Consider the following 18,365-nt stretch of genomic DNA (forward strand, 5'->3'; position numbering starts at 1 on the left):
CGGACCAAAATAATTAATTTGGCTCAACAAGTTTTAACTCAGTTTTTTTTTTTTTTTTTTTTTTTTTTAAATTTTAGTATAGTTCACCAAAAAAAAAATTTAATTAATATATGTTTTATCAAAGCCAAGCTTCCAAGAAAAAAAAATCGTCAGTCAACTTCTTACCCTTACTATTAAAAAAAAAAGAAAACAAGAGATTTTTACCTACAAATCTCGAGTTGTTGTTGTTTTGTTTTTTCGGTTTTTTTTGCCTTTCTCTCTTCTTCGTACACATCTCGAGTTTTACGTACCCTCCTCCCCCCAGTGTATCAAAAACCACAAGGGGATCGCTCTTCCCTTAACAACATCATAACTTATACAACTTGTTCTTGTGAAAATTCGTTTGAATTGAATTATTTTCCACGTTTTGAACACTAGAGAAGATTTTCATTTATAACTATATAAGATTGAGTACAATTTGTATTACACACATGCGGACTTTCTTTCACCCCATAGTTTTGGTGTGCTTCTACCCGCTACAATTCAAAAGGTTGTGAAAATAAGAGAGGAGATTTGGTATGGATTTGAACTTGAAAATCAAACAAAATCACTAATTTGACAACTATTTCTAGCAGTTTTCACATCTTTACCAAAAAGGTAAAGAACTCTTCTTTCACATCCCCACTTGGGACTTCCATTTGCATGCTACCTCTGAGAGTGACCTCCTAGAGGATCCTTCTTCACTTAACGCCTTAGTAGCTACACCCTTGAGCATCCTCATCGTCTTGCGTATTTTGTTCCCTTCTAGCCCTTCCATTAAGCACTTCACCAGCTTACCGATTTCCACTCTGCCCACTATTCCATTCTTTAGAGCTTTTGGCCTTAAAGCTACTTCCAAATCCTCCACCAACATCACTGCATTCATCTTTTGTTCTGCATAGAGTGGCCAAGCAATCAATGGTACCCCATGTACCACACTCTCTAAGATTGAATTCCAACCACAATGAGTGAGGAACCCTCCAGTGGAAACATGGCTAAGCACTTGTATTTGAGGAGCCCATGATGGTATTACCAAACCCCTTCCTTTAGTCCTCTCCAAGAAACCCTCTGGTAGAAAAGCCAAAGGGTCTTCAATGCTTTGAGCATCAAAGTAGGTAGCATATGGGCTCTTGACAACCCATAAGAATCTTTGCTTACTAAGCTCCAATCCCAATGCCAGTTCATTTAATTGCTCCCTTGAGAGTGCACCACCACTACCAAATGAAACAAACAATACAGACTCCAAGGGTTGATTGTCTAACCACCTTAGACACCCAGAAACATCAGGTACAACTACCTTACAACCATTTTGTATAAGTGGTCCAATTGGATGTATAGCTGGCAAACTTGTATCTCCAGCCTCCTTCAAAGCATTGATAGCTCCTATTTCCATGCCCATGAAGCTATTTAGCAAGATACCATCAGCCATTTTGAAACGCTTGCAATGGTATAAGGTCCATGTATAAACCTTATTTTGTCTATCTTGGAGTGGATCTGTAAAATCTCTCCCATGAATTGGGACACATCCAGGTAACTTCACTGGTTCAGACAGGTCTCTATATTCACAAGAGTACTTGTCGTCAAGCTCAGGCAAATGGAGGTACAATGACAATACCATAGCAGTAGATGGGAAGAACATGTAAGAAGGAACGTTAAATTCCTTAGCCACATCAAATGCATCAGTTCCAAAGAGATCAACAACCAAGGCAGCAATGGGAGTTGTGGTTGTTAACACCTTGAAAGCTTCATGGAGTGAAGGCAGGGAACGGGCTATGGTGAGGTAAATCCGGGTTTCGATTCTTGAATCCCTAGAAAGGTCTTGAAGGTTAACAGGAGGGAGAAAGATGGTATTGATGCAGTTGGGAAGGCTATCCAACACTTTTTTCTGTGCTTTGGTGGAAGAACCATCAGTTGGGATTGTGAATGTAATGGAGAAGTCATCATGTTCATGGATAAATTTGTTGGCAAATTCAACTAGAGGGATGAGGTGGCCCATTCCTGGAGCTGGTAGAATGACAATGTGTGGACTTTGTTTTTCTGCTTCCATGGTGATTATGTTTTGGGAGGGTTGAAGACGAAGGAGAACAAAAGAACTTATGATCAGCTTGTGAGAAGTGGGTTTGTGAGGGTTGAATGACAATGAATGGTTTATATATAGGCAAAGGGAATCCCACCAATGCTGGTGGATTAATTACTCTTTAATCTAGCTACGCATGAATCACACACTCTCAAAATATATATTTTAAAGCATGGGAGCAACAAGTATAACTTACCTATTCTAGTTTTAAGTTTTCATAAGATATGTGCTTAAGCACCAAACGTGCATGACATGGACATAACAATTACAAAAAAAGAAAAAAAAAAGAAAAAAAAAAGGTAGAGATACTTATTGATGACATGGAAACAAAGGCTTCAATTTACATGTCCTGAAATCAAAAGAATAAAACAAACCAAAATATCTTACACGTCAATGACAAAGCTTTCTAAAAAAGTATTAAGCGACAATGAAACTTACAATAACTGATGGCATGGTTTTTGAAATTAATAATGACTTAATTATCACTCTAGAAATATGTTCTTCAAATGAATGCATGGTTTTTACCCAATAGGGGTAAGGCATGATTTCACTGCTACCAAATATTTTGTCTCAAACTAGTTCGCCATAAATTAATGACTTCATTACCATCTATTAAAATATTTTGAGGAATATTAGTTGCTCTGTTTGGAAGTATCTATAGTTACAAGTTACACGATTTTCTTTTCTTTTCTTTTCTTTTCTTTTCTTCTTCTTTCTTTCTCTTCCTTTTTCTTTTCTTCTTTTTTTTCTTTTTTCTTTCTTTCTTTTCTTTTCTTTTTTTTTTTTTTTTTTTTTTTTTTTTTTTTTTTGAGAAAAGAGACATTTACTTTTGGAATTCTAGTTTCCAAATTTAATTTCAAATATATCTTTTTTCTTTTATGATATTATAGAATCTAGAAACTAATGAACTAATATTTTAAGAAATATATAATTTGGTGATTTTATGAATAAGATTTTAGTATTTTTTCTTTTTTCTACTCAGATCATTTGTGTTAGGGCCTTTTGGTTACATGAATCCCAGAGATTTCAAATCTTTGGATTCATGAATCTAAGAATTATATCCGTTTGGTTGTAAAAATCTCTAGAATCATGAAATCTAGAGATTCACCTTTTTACACTAAAAACGTGAATCTATAGATTTATGGGTAAGGGGTGAAATCCAGAGATTTCAAAAAAGTTATACATTTACATATTCACAAAAATCACGTGGATCAAATAGTTTTTTTGGGATGAATCCACATATTTCATTCCACAACCAAACATCTAATTTTATAAATTATAACTCCATAGATTTGAATTCTGTAGATTTGAAATCTCTAGATATTTGAAATCTCCAGACTCATGTAACCAAACAGGCTCTTAAGAATAAGAAATAGAATATAACATGTACATTAACACAATGGTGCAGTTGATTCATGAACATGACGCAATAGAGATACACAAAACTACTTCTAACCTACATTGCCCTGCAAACTATGTTTTTTAGTTAAATAATTATTCAGTCAAAACATAAGGATAATTGTTATATGTGCCTCAAATTCTTTATACAATTATGAAGATTCATCCAACCTAATATATTTTGGTGAGCAACCCATATGACCAATTTATCCGATTAAAATATTATTTACATACATCACAGTCTATTATATAGTCACTTTACAATTTGGAGATTTTCATCTTAACACTTTAGGTCAGAGTTTCTAATACTATTACGGGTGCTCTGAGAGATTTCCATTGCAATTTCCTTTCATCATGCATTGTTATTTGCCCATGGACATAGTACATTGTATTGGTATGAGTGAATCACATCTTATTTCTTTTTGTCTCCGTATTTCTTCCTTATTTCTTGATGTTCATGTTAACAATAATTATAAATGTTGATGGTTATGCAAATTAAATGCAGATCACATTAAGAAATAAGAATGGTGCTTGCTCATTTGGACGTTATGCTTGGTCATAAGAATGTGTAAATACATAGCCCATTCCATATAAATATAAAAATTTCAGCCATGTTAATGCCTTTGCATATTGATAAGTTGATTTCATGCATATTATTTTATATGATTAATTTACTATATTTTCATGTATTTACAATTGTTTTATATCAATTTACCCTAATAAGATATGAAAATAAATATGTTGCACATTTTCCTTTAATTTCTATAATTTGGTGATTTTATATATTTCCTAACAAATTCTAATTAAGATTTATTACTTTTACATGTAGGAAATTATCAACCAAATTTGCAAAGGTATTATTGAGAAATTCTGTAAAGAAAGTCCTAATGGAACCCAACTGGATTTTATTCCACTCCAGAAATGAAAGTCTTGTTCACCAAGTTACAGTGCACTCTAGAAACTTCCTCAAGTAAAAAACATGGAGAAAATGAGTCCTTGCATACTTCTATGTTTTATTTTCTATTTAGGATTTGATCAAAGAAAGGAAAACATGAAAAAGAATCCAATTCAAATAAGGAAGACATAAAAATCCCGTTTTTGAGTCTCTGTCCAGTTTTGATCAATCCCTTCATCGGATGGTCATCTGGTGTTCGATCGAGCCGATTTTCGGAGGAGAGCTTCACAACTTATTGGTCTTCAAATCCAACGGTGGGATTATGCATTGGAGATCTCCAAGTTAGTCCGATTCATACGTCAAAACACTCCTTGGTTAAGTCAGATAGGAACTCTTTGAGTTTGATTCAAACTCTGAGTTTAATTAATCTATAAAAAGAGAACAAACTCCAAGAAAAAAGAATGACGTTTTTGGGAGCTTTGGAAGAGCGGAGAGAACCTTCTTGGAGCTTTGGAGGAGCGGAGAGGTCGAACTAGGAGACGTTGGTTGGCTTTGGAGATTTGAAGTTTGGGAATAAGTTTTTCTTCATCTTCTTTCAATGTTCACGAACTCTTCTATAATGTTTTTGATTTTTAGTATGAACTAATTTAATTTTTCTAGGGATCAGATGTAGTCTATCTTTGAATTCTCACTCTTGAATTCATCAATATAATTTTGAATACTGTTTTTTTTTACTGAGTTTTTACTTCTATTATTCATGCTTTTGATTAATTGGCCACTAATCAATTGATTTGTTAATCATAATGAACTGAGAGGGGATTTATGTGTTTAGTTCATTGGAGTAAAAGCCATGAATTACATGTAAGATAAAGATATACTTACATTGTTTGTGTAGTTGTTACATGGGAATCCATAGAGTTTAATGATTTCTTAGTTGTTTTAACCCACATAGAAATATAGTGGGTTAGCAATAGAGCAAATTTTTATTGGTACTCGAGAGAAACTAGTAGATAGCGAAGGGAATCTCGACTATCAATCAGAAAAATATTTCTCAATTATAAAAATGGATCAAAGGGTGGGAATGCTTAGTTATGGTGAAATCTGACCCTAGGTTTTTAGCTATTAGTAATCTCAATTTAAATTTCAATTTGCATTATAGTCTAGAATAATTATCTTTCTTATTATTTGTTCAAATAAAATTGGTATCATTAATTTGGTGCTTAATCTTTAGTCTTCGAGGGAACATTCTTTATCATTATATTACTTGTTACGACAGCGTACACTTGCGTTGTTACTTTTCACAACAAGTTTTTGGCGCCGTTCCCGGGGACTATTAGATTAATATCGATATCAGTTATTGCTAGTTTTAATTTCAATTCTTTTTTCTTTTCTTTTCTTTTCTTTTCTATTATTTTATTTTATTTGTAGTTGTGAATTGGAGTTCTTTCAGGTCCTACTGATTTTACATGAGAAGGAGAGGAACGATAATTTACTTCATTTTGATCATGAAATTGAAGCAACTTGTCGAAGGAACTCAAAAACATATGTTCTCATTGGCTTTCATACACATGAGTATTAAGTCTTTGAGATTCAATTTTGAAGATCTCTCATATATTCTAGAAGTGCACAGTAAGGTAGAGAATTGAAAAAACTTATGTCTTATAAAATACATGATATCTTTGTGTCATGTGAGACCCATATGCAACAAATAAAACTTTGTGTCAAAACCTAGTACTTCCTCCAAGCCAGCTTGATATCTTGGTTTCAATAACCAAATGTTATGTCATTTTGTTGTGATGTTCATTTTTATATTTTAAATCCAATGCGTGCATTGGTACGTTTCAACTTTTACATAAACAACATTCAAGAGTGATTTTTAGTTTAGACTGAAATTTAATATTGTATATTATTCTTAAAAATCTTTAGCAGTAGGTAATTTTTTGAACTTTAAAATTGGATTTTTTTCAAATCTAAGAATTTCATTAATTTGTCATGATATAATGTTACTTAACCAAAATAGTACTATAATAATAATAATAATTTTGTATGCCTAAATATTTTCTTATCTAGGTTTTGATTTTAATAACATTTTTGAAAATTAAATAAGGCTTGATTGAGACATAAGATCTTTTATATTACCAGATTCAGGTAAAGTTACAAAGTAGATATATCTTGAATAAAATTACATATTTTACAAAGTTTTAGAACACAATTAGAAAACTTATTTTTAAACTAATAATTCAAGAAGCTTATTAGTATCAAATCTTCCTAATAGAATGTCGAATGAAATCAAGTGGTCATAGGTTGGTACGAAGTGAAGGTAAGACTATATACATGTATGTTTCTCTTGAAAATCTATGATGCACAACTCACATGAACTATAGCTACTATTTTTTTTAAATCTCATTGGCATCAAATTAAATAAATGAAAACTAAAAATTAAGCATCGAAATAGAAAAATAATGAGTTACTTAATTTACAGTTCTTATTCAATAACGTCACTTTCCATCACCCACCTTCCCCTCCAATTTTTATGGGAAAAATTATTTTATTTTTTTCTTTAATAAGTTTAATGCATGCTACTAGTTTTCATGAAGTTAGTCCCATGCAACAAGCTTAAGGTTGGTCATAGATAGTCAAATGAGCATTTTCTAAATAAATGAATTAGGGGAAGAAACGTGATGGCATCCTAACGGAGTGCCAAGATGTTTTGTTCTTTCTTTATATTTATTTATTTTAATGGAATACAAAATTAGTTTTTTTTTTTTTTATTTTTTTATGAATACAAAAGTAATTCTAAGGACCATATTCAAAATAATTTCATGAAGAACACTCAAAAAGACTAGCATCTCCAAGTAAGAGGTTAGAGTTCGAATATTTTTGGAGCCAAGGGTGAAACTCTGCTTTATATTTAAATTATATACAAAGGCTACCTACCCCTTGAAAAAAAAAACTCAAAAATAATTATTGGTTTTGATTGAAATTTAAAATTGCATGTTATTACTAGAAATAGTATTAGATTAAAATTAAATCACTTTTTGTTTTCATCAAAATCATTTGTGTATGGTTTTTTTTTTAATATAATTCACATTTACATAAAATATATTTTTAGATATCCCTTGTAAAAAAAATTTATTAAAAATGTATATTCCAAAGAATATAAAGCAACCCCCTAAAAAAAAAAATTAACAACAAAAAGTAAATCTTTAGCAATATGTGATATTTTCAACTTTCAAACTAGATTTTTTTTCAAATCTAAAAATTTCATAAATTTTGTCATGATATAATGTTACTAAAACCAAAACAGTGGTAATAACAATATTTTTTCATACCTAAATATTTTTGCAAGCCAAATAAATTTTGATTGGGATATAACTCCTTTTACATAGAACATATTGAGGTAATTTTAAATTTTATTTGGAAGACTTAAAAAGTAGATGTATACTAAATTACTAATTAAAACTACAATTTTTTTTACTAAGGTTTAAAATACAATTGGAAGAAGCTTATTAGTATCAAATCTTCCCAAGAGAATGTCGGATGAAAACAAATGGTCATAGATTGAAACAATAAAAACATATCTTACAGAAAGTGAAGGTAAACCTACATACATATGTAGTGATATGTCTCTCTTGAGAATCTATACTGCACGACTCATGTGAATTGTATCCACAATTTTTTAAACCCCCTTTGGCACCAAATTAAATAAATAGACATTAAAAAGAATTTGCACCTAAACAGCCAAAATCATGAGTTACTTAACATCTGAACAGCAAAAATAATGAGTTACTTAACTTCTATAGTTCTTATTCAGTAATGTCACTTTTCATTACCCACTCCAATTTTTTGTGAGAATTAAATTATTTTATTTTTTATATAATAGGTTCATACATGTTATCAATTTTTGTGAAATTAGTGTCGTGCTACAAGCTTAGAGTTGGACAGGTAATCAAATGAACTTTTTCTAAAGAAATAAGCGATAGAATCATGGGAAGAAACATGACAGGCACCATAACACAGTGCCTAAAATTGTTTGTTCTTTCGTTTTTTACATTTATTTTAGAGGAATACAAAATTAAGTTTGGGAACTGCATAAGTCTTGCACATAAAACATAAAAGTCCATGAAACACCTAAACACCCTCCCAGCAACCCTTAGAAAGACAAAAAAATTAACTAAGTGATGCTTGTATGTATGCTCCCATTGGCTAGTATACACAAACAAGAACTAGAGGCAATGATCTGTTTCCCTTACTGTAAGAATAGCTAATAACTATTAGATGATTGAAAATCTTTTGTAGTGTAGAAAGTTTTGGTACATTTAGGGGTGTCAAAACCTAATCCGAACCGTTAAAACCGGATTGAACCAGCCCGCTATAGCCCGAACCGGCCCAAACCGAAGTTTAATGGGTTGTGTTTGGGCTGAACAACTTCAGCCCGCAATGGTTCGGGCTGGGCCGGGCCAGCCCATGTGTGGCCCGCTAGCTCAAACCGTTTGGCCCAAAACTAGCCCGAACTCGAACCAACCCGTTAAACCCATTATAAATAAATAAAATAAAAAAATTTTTAATGTAAAAGACAATTATAAAACCCCCAAGTATCTATTGTTTTCCTTAATTGTTTTGCTTTGGAATATGCAAACAACAAGCTTGTCAAAGCTTTCGCCATTAGGAGGATGGGCATAGAAAATATATAGCAAGTGTATTATCATTTGAAAATCTTTTAATGTTTTATTTTGATCCATTTTTATAAGTATCAAGAAGGGGGAGGAAAATAAGCAGAGACAACCCACTAAAATTCATCAAGATGCCAGCTTTCTTTTGTATATTAGTTCTATAAGTTTTATTTCTTTGTAGAAAAAAAGTTTTTGGTTTTGAACACCCAATACAAAAGACTTGAAGATAACTTAATGCTTATATGTGTTCACTTACTCTTGATAAATTTCATATATCAACAAGGTATTCAAAACATACCACTAATAAACCCAAACCCAAACCGTTAGTAAACTCAATTCTAAACCGTTAGCCCAAACCGTTGGTCAGCCCGAACCCAAACCGCACCAGCCCGAAACCGGCCCGAAACCGTTATTTTCTTAATGGGCCGAGTGCTTTTCAGCCCGAAACTGTTAGGCCCGGCCCGAAACCAGCCCAACCCGAACCATTGACACCCCTAGGTACATTCTTTGAATTTAGATCTTTGTTTTACACATGTTTTTGGGACCACTGGAGATGTTTTACTTTGAAACTAAATGTCAAAGCACAAGGTTTTTCATGAGGATTATTTATTTATTTATTTTAAGTATAGTTATCTCCAATTTCTTCATATGACAATAAAACACAGAAGAAATTTTGAAGGTTGAAAGTAATTATCCAAATTTTTGTTACACAATTCTTTCTTTGAAAAAAAAGAGGGTCAATGTATCTTTTTGGCTTTAAAATTTTCTATGCCTATAAGTCAGCACTAAAATTGCATCTTGAATGAGTTAATTGTTTGAAGTTCACACTAATTTCATGCTAATTTTTCTTTTAAACATTTTTTTTGGTAATTGATATTTCATAAAATGACTGGGAAGGTGGATCTAATCTGAGTCAAGTTGAGTTTGAAGATATTTGTGATCAAGGTAAGAATCCCCCACATATTGATTTAAGTTAGGTTTGTGTTGGGGATCAACTGGTTGAGCAAAGCACCCAAGTACTGAAAAGTACTAGGGGGGGTTGCTTAAGGCGGTTGATTGACCCAACCAACCATCCCAACTTGAACCGGCCAGGTCCAATTGCGGGATTAAACCCTAATTTGCCCCCGACCCTCTATAAATAGCCATCCACGACCAAATTTCATATTATTTTATTTGTGGAGGCTACTGTGCACGGTTAGAAGGCAGAGTATACTTGTTCGGTGGGGAAGAACGCTCGAATCATGGTGAAGCTTCGATTCTTGATCTGTCTTGCGAATCAATTGGAGGTTAATTGATCACATGCTCTTCTTATTTTTCTCTCTTGAGTAGTAATGTACTAATGTGATTTCCTTCCCTCCATGATTCTATAGATAGTGAGTTTGATGGTTAGAATATTTCCATCGATGATCCCGATTGGATCACACCCGAAGATGGATTCTCATATCCGGATCAAGGGTTGACTTAGTTGAAGGAGATGAAGTGGATTCTAAACCTTTTCCTTCATTGTGGTTTTTGGATTGATATAGACTCTCTAGCATGTTAAGAATGAAATTCGGATTTGGATCATCCCAAAATCATATCAAGGATGGGTGATCAAAAGTTGGAATTTTGGACTTGAGAGTCTGCCTGAAAGGGGGCAGTCGGTCAGGGCGGTTGATTGACCCAACCAACTGCCATAAGCAAACGACTGGGATCACAGTGGCTCTTGTCAGCTTGATCTTTGCTTTGTTTTGACTTTTTTTCTTAATGGATCTTTTTAACCTTAATCTAAGTGATCATTGAGGTTTACTGGACATGTTATTTGTGAGGTTTGATTGCACTTTCAGTAGTTTTTCCACTTCGACAGGTAAGGTTACATTTTTGTATATATGGTATGGCATGTAATATGATGAATTTTGTATAATTTGAATGCATAAGTGATCATATAACTTGCTGTTACATTTCTGTTTGAATGATTCATTGATGATAATATGCTATGCAATGATGATTAAATGTAATTGAATTACTATATGATGCTGAATGATGTGATGTTGTAAGGGTATCCTTTTTGGGTATTCCGAGCTTGTGATATCAGGGACTGTGGTATGGGCAATGTTCTCTAATGCCCCTAGCACTGTCATGGTTGCTGGATTACATACTTAGGAGGTCTAGATTTCTTGCTTAGGTATCCATACATTCTACAACCCTTTCGGTAGGGGTATTGAAGCCGAATGATTTGTGATAACGGTGATGTGATTCTGTTTCATCCTACAACGATAGCTAGTTCGTGTGGAGACTAAGCGATCAACTCTTGATCATGAATTGGTAGGGTTGCATATGTTTAAGGTTGGGCTCATGGGTGTTTGATAAGAGACTTGGGAGTTGTGAGGGGACATGAGAGCGTCCACCCCAACAATATGTGAATGACCATAGGGTTAGGGAATGGAGTCAAATAGAGGTAGCCAGTCCGTGAGGATTCTCATTCCTAGGTGGGGAAGGATACTAAACCAAGTTGGTTGGTGCCATAGGGGAAGTATCTAGACCATATGTAGCATGTTACTGTAGGACCTTGCATTGGGTTAGAATCCCTGACATGTACTAGTACTGATACTAATGGTTTTGGTGAGAGAGTCTACACCTAGACCCGAGCTATGGTTGATTGACAAGAACTGAACCCCTTGCCCAAGATCCCAACAGAGGTAACCAGTCCATGAGGGATCAGAGTGATTAGACCTACCCAAAGGAGGGCTGGTGTTATAACTTAAAGCATGTCTATCATACTATAGACTTGCATAGTTAGCTACTAGATGCATCCATACTTATGCATATCATCTTTCCCTTATGTTACTTACCATGATATAATGTTGATATGTATATGAGATACGTTGCCTTACTGAGTTCGTTAGAACTCATCCTTTTTGTGGATAATTGTTCATTATTCAAATGGCATATTGAATCGGCGGAAATTCCGTATGACTGGGAGAACCCTCATGAAGAAACTCTGGAGGCATTAGTGGGAGATAGTGTTGCACACAAGAGGCAACCTGCGTAGGTGCATTGAGTGCACTTACAGCTCCTATTGATGGCAAAAGAATCCATGTGGCTCACCATTTGATAAGTCGATGAAGGAAGGTTGGATGGCCCCGTTCATCGAGAGATTAGAAGAGAAGACCGCCATCCTTGAGAAATAACAGATAAAATTAAACTTTGACTTCTTTTGCTTCCGCTGAGATACTCTTTTTGGACACGTTTATCTTATTATTTCCCTTTGATGCATTCCTCATTGGATTCTAGACGCATGTGTATCTCTTATCATTTAATAATTAAATTGCTTGCTTTTGATTATTTATTATGTGCATTGATTATTACTAATGGCTAAACCGTGGATCTTGTGATTGTGGATCGCATCCACGGGTTGTTGGGCGGGACCGATATCAATGGGTGGGGTGTGACAAATGGGACTTTGTAGAATCACAATTTTATGATGAAGGTGATTATCTCATATTTATACTATTTGAAGTATATTATGTTGGGTAATCTAAAAGTCTTGAAATAAAAATAGTTTAAATGTTAGAAGTCATTTTATGAAATATCAATTACCAAAAAAATTTTTAAACAAAATATTAGTATGAACTTCAAAATTTTCAATTAACTCATTCAAGATGCAATTTTAGTGCTGACTTATAGCATAGAAATTTTTAAAGCCGCAAAGAGATACCGACCCTTTTTTTTCAAAGAAAGAATTGTGTAACAAAAATCTAGATAATAACTTTCAACCTTGAGAATTTCTTCTAAAAATAAAAAAGAGAGAGAAGAAGAAGAAAGAAAAGAAAAAAAAAAAAAAGAAAAACTCATGAAAAACCTTTTGCTTTGACATTTAGATTCAAAGTAAAACATCTCCAGTGGTCCCAAAAACATGTGTAAAACAAAGATCTAAATTCGAAGTATGTACCAAAACTCTTTACACTACAAAAAAATTTCAACCATCTAAATATATATTAGCTATTCTACAATAAGGGAAACAGATCATTGTCTCTAGTTCTTGTTTGTGTATACTAGCCAATGGGAGCATACATACAAGCATCACTTAGTTCTTGTTGTTCTATGGGTTGCCAAGGGGGGGGGGGTGTTTGGGCATTTCGTGGACTTTTATGTTTAGGTGCAAGACTTATGTAGTTCTCGAATTTAATTTTGTATTCCCCTAAAATAAATGTAAAAAAAACGAAGGAACAAACAATTTTAGGCACTTTGTTATGGTGCTTGTCATGTTTCTTCCCGTAATCCCGTCGTTTATTTCTTTAGAAAACGTTCATTTGATCGCCTATGTCCAACTCTAAGCTTGTTGCATGGCATTAATTTCACAAAAATTGATAACATGTATGAACCTATTATATAAAAAATAAAATAATTTAATTCTCACAAAAAATTGGAGTGGGTAATGAATAGTGACATTACTAATAAGAACTATAGAAGTTAAGTAACTCATGATTTTGGCTGTTTAGTTCCAAATTCTTTTTAGTGTCTATTTATTTAATTTGGTGCCAAAGGTGGTTTGAAAAATAGTAGATACAATTCACATGAGTCGTGCATTATAGATTCTCAAGAGAGACATATGTATGTAGGTTTACCTTCCCTTTTTGTAAGATATGTTTTTCTTGTTTCAATCTATGACCACTTGCTTTCATCCGACATTCTCTTGGGAAGATTTGATACTAATAAGTTTCTTCCAATTGTATTTTAAACCTTAGTAAAAAAATTGTAGTTTTAATTAGTAATTTAGTATACATCCACTTTGTAAGTCTTCCAAATAAAACTTAAAATGACCTCAATATGGTCTATGTAAAAGGAGTTATATCCCAATCAAAATTTATTTGGTTTGCAAAATATTTAGGTATGAAAAGATATTGTTATTACCACTGTTTCTATTTGTTTTGTGTGAGCATGTAGCATTGGATTTGCAGCCATTTGTGTTGCAGACACATTATCACAGTAAATGTCCATTCCTCTTGGAAGTTGCACTTGCAAATCACGTAGAACATAAGAAAGCCATAGTAACTCAGATGCTGTGATGGCAAGGGATTTGTACTCAGCTTCCGTACTTGATCTAGATACTGTAGGTTGTTTCTTAGAAGACAATGATAATAAATTATCCCCAAGAAAAGTGCAAAACCCACTAGTTGATCGGCATGTGTCTAGACATCCTGCCCAATCTGCATCAGTGTAAGCAGCTATAAAAGAAAGTTGGGTTGGTTTCAAGAGAACACCAGAACCAATAGTATGCTTGACATAATGTAAAATACGTTTTATTGCTTGTAGATGATCTTCTGTGGGAGATTGCATGAACTGACACACTTGATTGACTGCATAGGAGATATCTGGTCTAGTGGTCGTCAAATATTGTAAGGCTCCTACTAATTGTCTATATGGTGTTGGATCAGGTAGGGGATAACCTGTTGTTGATGATAACTTTGTTCCAACTGCAATTGGGGTTGTGCATGGTTTTGAAGTCTCCATTCCTGTAGACTTTAATAAATCGATGGAGTATTTACTTTGAGTGAGTAGAAGACCATCTGAACTTCGATTAGCCTCAATTCCCAAGAAGTAATGCAAGTGTCCCAAATCTGTCATTGCAAATTCTTTGCTCAGGCTTTGAATAACCTCTTGAATTGCAGCTTCATTGGCTCCTATCAATATTATATCATCTACATATAACAACAATACTGTCATTGTACCTTGGGTTGTGCGTGTAAACATGGAAGAATCTGCCACGCTTTGCTTGAAACCTTCTCCTTGTAGGTATGTTTTGAATCTGTGAAACCAAGCTAGTGGAGCTTGCTTGAGACCATAAATTGTTTTTTGTAGATGACAAACATGTGTTGGTTTAGATGTGGAAACAAACCCCTGTGGTTGTTCCATGTAAACATCTTCTGCTAAGTTGCCATTCAAGAAGGCATTTTTCACATCAAGTTGATGTACTGGCCATGACTTTGATAGTGCAACGATTAATACTATCTGGATGGTGGCTGGCTTTACAATTGGACTAAATGTTTCATGAAAGTCCACTCCTGCCTGCTGGTTGAACCCCTTGGCAACTAATCGTGCCTTGTATCTCTCAATGGAACCATCACTTTTTGTCTTGATCCTGTACACCCACTTACAACCTACAATATTCATACCCTTAGAATAAGGCACCAAGTTCCAAGTTTGATTGTCTATCAAGGCTTTGTATTCTTTTTGCATTGCATCAATCCACTTTGGGTCTTTTAAGGCTGATTTGTAGGTTTTAGGTTCAGTTGGATGTTGGAGATGGTGGTAAGAAAGGTTTGAGGTATTGGGTGTCTAATAGTGAGTAAAGAGAGAGGGGTTTTTGGTTTGGCGGAATTGGTTTTACTCCTAGTAATCATAGGATGAGATGGTTGGAGCTGTGGTTGGTCTATTGTTGGTGGGGATTGATTAACATCTTGGGTTGGATTTGCCATTGATATGGCTGGTAATGATGTTGTAGGGGCTATTTGTGATGGTTGGTTGTTTGAAATAGGTGAAGAAGAATGTGAAATGAGTGGAGGCACATTTGGTGAGGTGTGTGGGATGAAAACAGGTAGAGAAATAAGTTCGACTGGTGGTTTGTTTGATGATTGGTGTGATGGGGGATTTGAAAAGGGAAATTCCTTTTCTTCAAAAATAACATATCTAGATAAATATACCTTGCCAGTGTCCTTATCTAAGCATCTATAACCCTTGTGATAAAGATTGTAACCAAGAAAGACACAAGCCTTGGACTTTGGCAATAATTTGTCTTCTCTATAGGGTGTCAAGTTGGGGTAACAAAGGCAGCCAAAAACTCTCAATAAACAATAATCTGGTTTTAAGCCAAACAGTGCTTCATGAGGAGATTTTCCTTGCAATACCGGTGTAGGTAACCGGTTTATTAAATAGACAGTAGCAGTAAAGGCTTCTAACCAATATTCTTTGGGCATGTGAGCTTGGAATAGAAAGGATAAACCCATCTCTGTAATGTGTCTGTGTTTTCTTTCTGAAACTCCATTTTGTTCTGGAGAATGAGGACATGAAATCCTGGATACGATGCCACATTCATCAAGATGGTGAGGAAATATGGAGGAGAGCAAAGCTTTGGGGAATTCGGGGGTGCCTAGGGAATCTGTCTTCTTGCGGTTGAAGCCTCCTGAAGTGCCTGTCAATGGTGTTGGTTCCATTGTAGGTGGGAAAATTTCTTATGCAAGAGTCGTGGGAACCTCGGTGCTACTTGAGATTGATTCCCTCCCTTCTCCTATACAGGCGGAAAAGTTTCGTAGGATTGTAATCCCACAACAGGAATACAAATTACAACGAAATCAATTCTTGTTTTCTTTGATTGGACGAGCAAATTTTCGCATCACATCCATGGATGAATTGCGAGAGATTGCTAGGGGCTCTTGGAAATTGTCTAAGGGGGTGATCTTGCATTCCTTGGGGAAAGGGTTTATCATCTTTCAGTTTCATAGTGAGGCAGATATGACTGAGGTGTGGCGCAAAGGATTCTGGAATGTGGGTAAGAAATACATTCGTTTTCCGCGATGGCAGCCAGATTTTAATATCCATTCTCCTCAACCTGCGGGTAAGTTGGTTTGGGTTTGTTTCCCTGATTTACCTCTTGAGTATTGGCATGAGAAAGTGCTTCTTTCGATTGCAAAGTCTGTGGGTTGCCCTGTTTCTCTTGATAGATGTACTCGTCAAGGATCTGTTGGTCACTATGCTAGAGTTTTGATCGAATTGGAGGTTGATGTTGTTCGTGCGAATGAGGTTCAGATTGAGCGTCTTGAACCAGGGATTGTTCAAGTTTTTAGTTTTCTTCAGAAGGTGATTTTTGAGGATGGTATTCAATGGTGTTCTTTGTGTAATCGGGAAGGCCATTTGGGTCTTCATTGTAAGTTCTCTTCTAAGGTGGATGAGTTGCAAGTGCATCCTTCAAGCGTTCCAGCAGAAATTCCTACTCTAGATGGGATTCCTAATGTAGGTGTGCGAATGTAGATTCCTAGTTCATTTCAACAACCCATCTGTGTGGCTTTAGAGGAGGCAGATTTGGAGGATTCGGCAGATTCATCCAATGAAGATTCGGTTGATTCAATTTCTAATTTGAATTCAAAACTCAAATCCAATAGAGTGGTTCCTCTTGAGGTGGTAGTTGAGTCGGGTAAGAGTTCCTCCCCTGATCTTTCTCTCTCTCTTGGAACGGATCCTTTTCAAATTCAAAAGATTTTGAACAAGGCATTGAATTCAAAGTTGGTTACAAGCCCTTCAAGTAGCGTGGACTGCACTGCTTTGTTGGAACAAGTGGGGCCCAACAAAATTTGAATGGAGTTAATGATCAGTTGGTTGAGCATCAAGTGGGACCATGTGGGGGCCAACAAAATTCAGTTGGAGATAATGATCAGTTGGCCAAACAATTTTCGGAATTGAATTCAAATTTGGATTCAACCCTTTCAAGTAGCGTGGACTGCTCTGCTGGAACAAGTGGGGCCCAACAAAACTTGAATGGAGGTCTTGATCAGTTGGCTGAGCATCAAGTGGGACCATGTGGGGCCCAACAAATTTTGGTTGGAGATAATGATTTGTTGGCAAAAAAAAATCGGAATTGAATTCGAAGTTGGTTACAACTCCTTCAAGTAGCGTGGATTGCTATGCTAGAACAAGTGGGACCCAACGAAATTTAAATGGACATAAAGATCAGTTGGTTGAGCATCATGTGGGACCATGTGGGGCCCAGCAAAATTCGGATGGAATTAATGATCTGTTGGTCCAGCAAAATTTGAGTAAGCTCTCCTCTCCTGGTCTTTCTCTCTCACTTGGAACGAGTTCTTTTCAAATTCAAAATTTTTTGAATAAAAAATTGAATTTGAAGTTGATTACAACTCCTTTAAGTAGGGTGGACTCCCAGCAAAAATTGATTGTAGATAATGATCCATTAGTTGAGCATCAAGTGGATTGTGTGGGGCCCAACAAAATTCTGATGGTTTGGAAGGCTCTTCTTTGGTCATTCACTCCGTATTGATGAGCAGCAGCTTTTAGAAGTAGTTATTCCTTCAAGCTCTCTTCTTGATCAAGTGGAGGGTGGCTCTCTTCGTCGTAAGCTAGGTCGCCCAAGGAAAAATAAAAAGGTTAGAGCAAATTGATGTTAATATACCCTAAATAGCATTGATAAGGAGAGAACTTGATTTAGAGGCTATTGGTCGCTCTCTCATTTCAGATTTTGATTCATTATCTATGATTATGTGAGTTGGATCCAGTGAGGTTGGGTGTATTTGGGGGCAACTAATGTTGCGGGTTT

At 35.0% G+C, this 18,365-nt stretch overlaps 1 pseudogene; it reads right to left on the minus strand.

The window, feature by feature from the left end:
- Nucleotides 1-652: 652 nt before the first annotated feature.
- LOC149029504 (hydroquinone glucosyltransferase pseudogene) lies at nt 653-2,065 on the minus strand (annotated as a pseudogene).
- Between the last annotated feature and the right edge of the window lie 16,300 nt (nt 2,066-18,365).

This window comes from Hakea prostrata, chromosome 1 (assembly GCF_041222555.1).
Source record: "Hakea prostrata isolate BN-2017 chromosome 1, UWA_Hpros_2, whole genome shotgun sequence".
Classification (NCBI taxonomy): Eukaryota; Viridiplantae; Streptophyta; class Magnoliopsida; order Proteales; family Proteaceae; genus Hakea; species Hakea prostrata.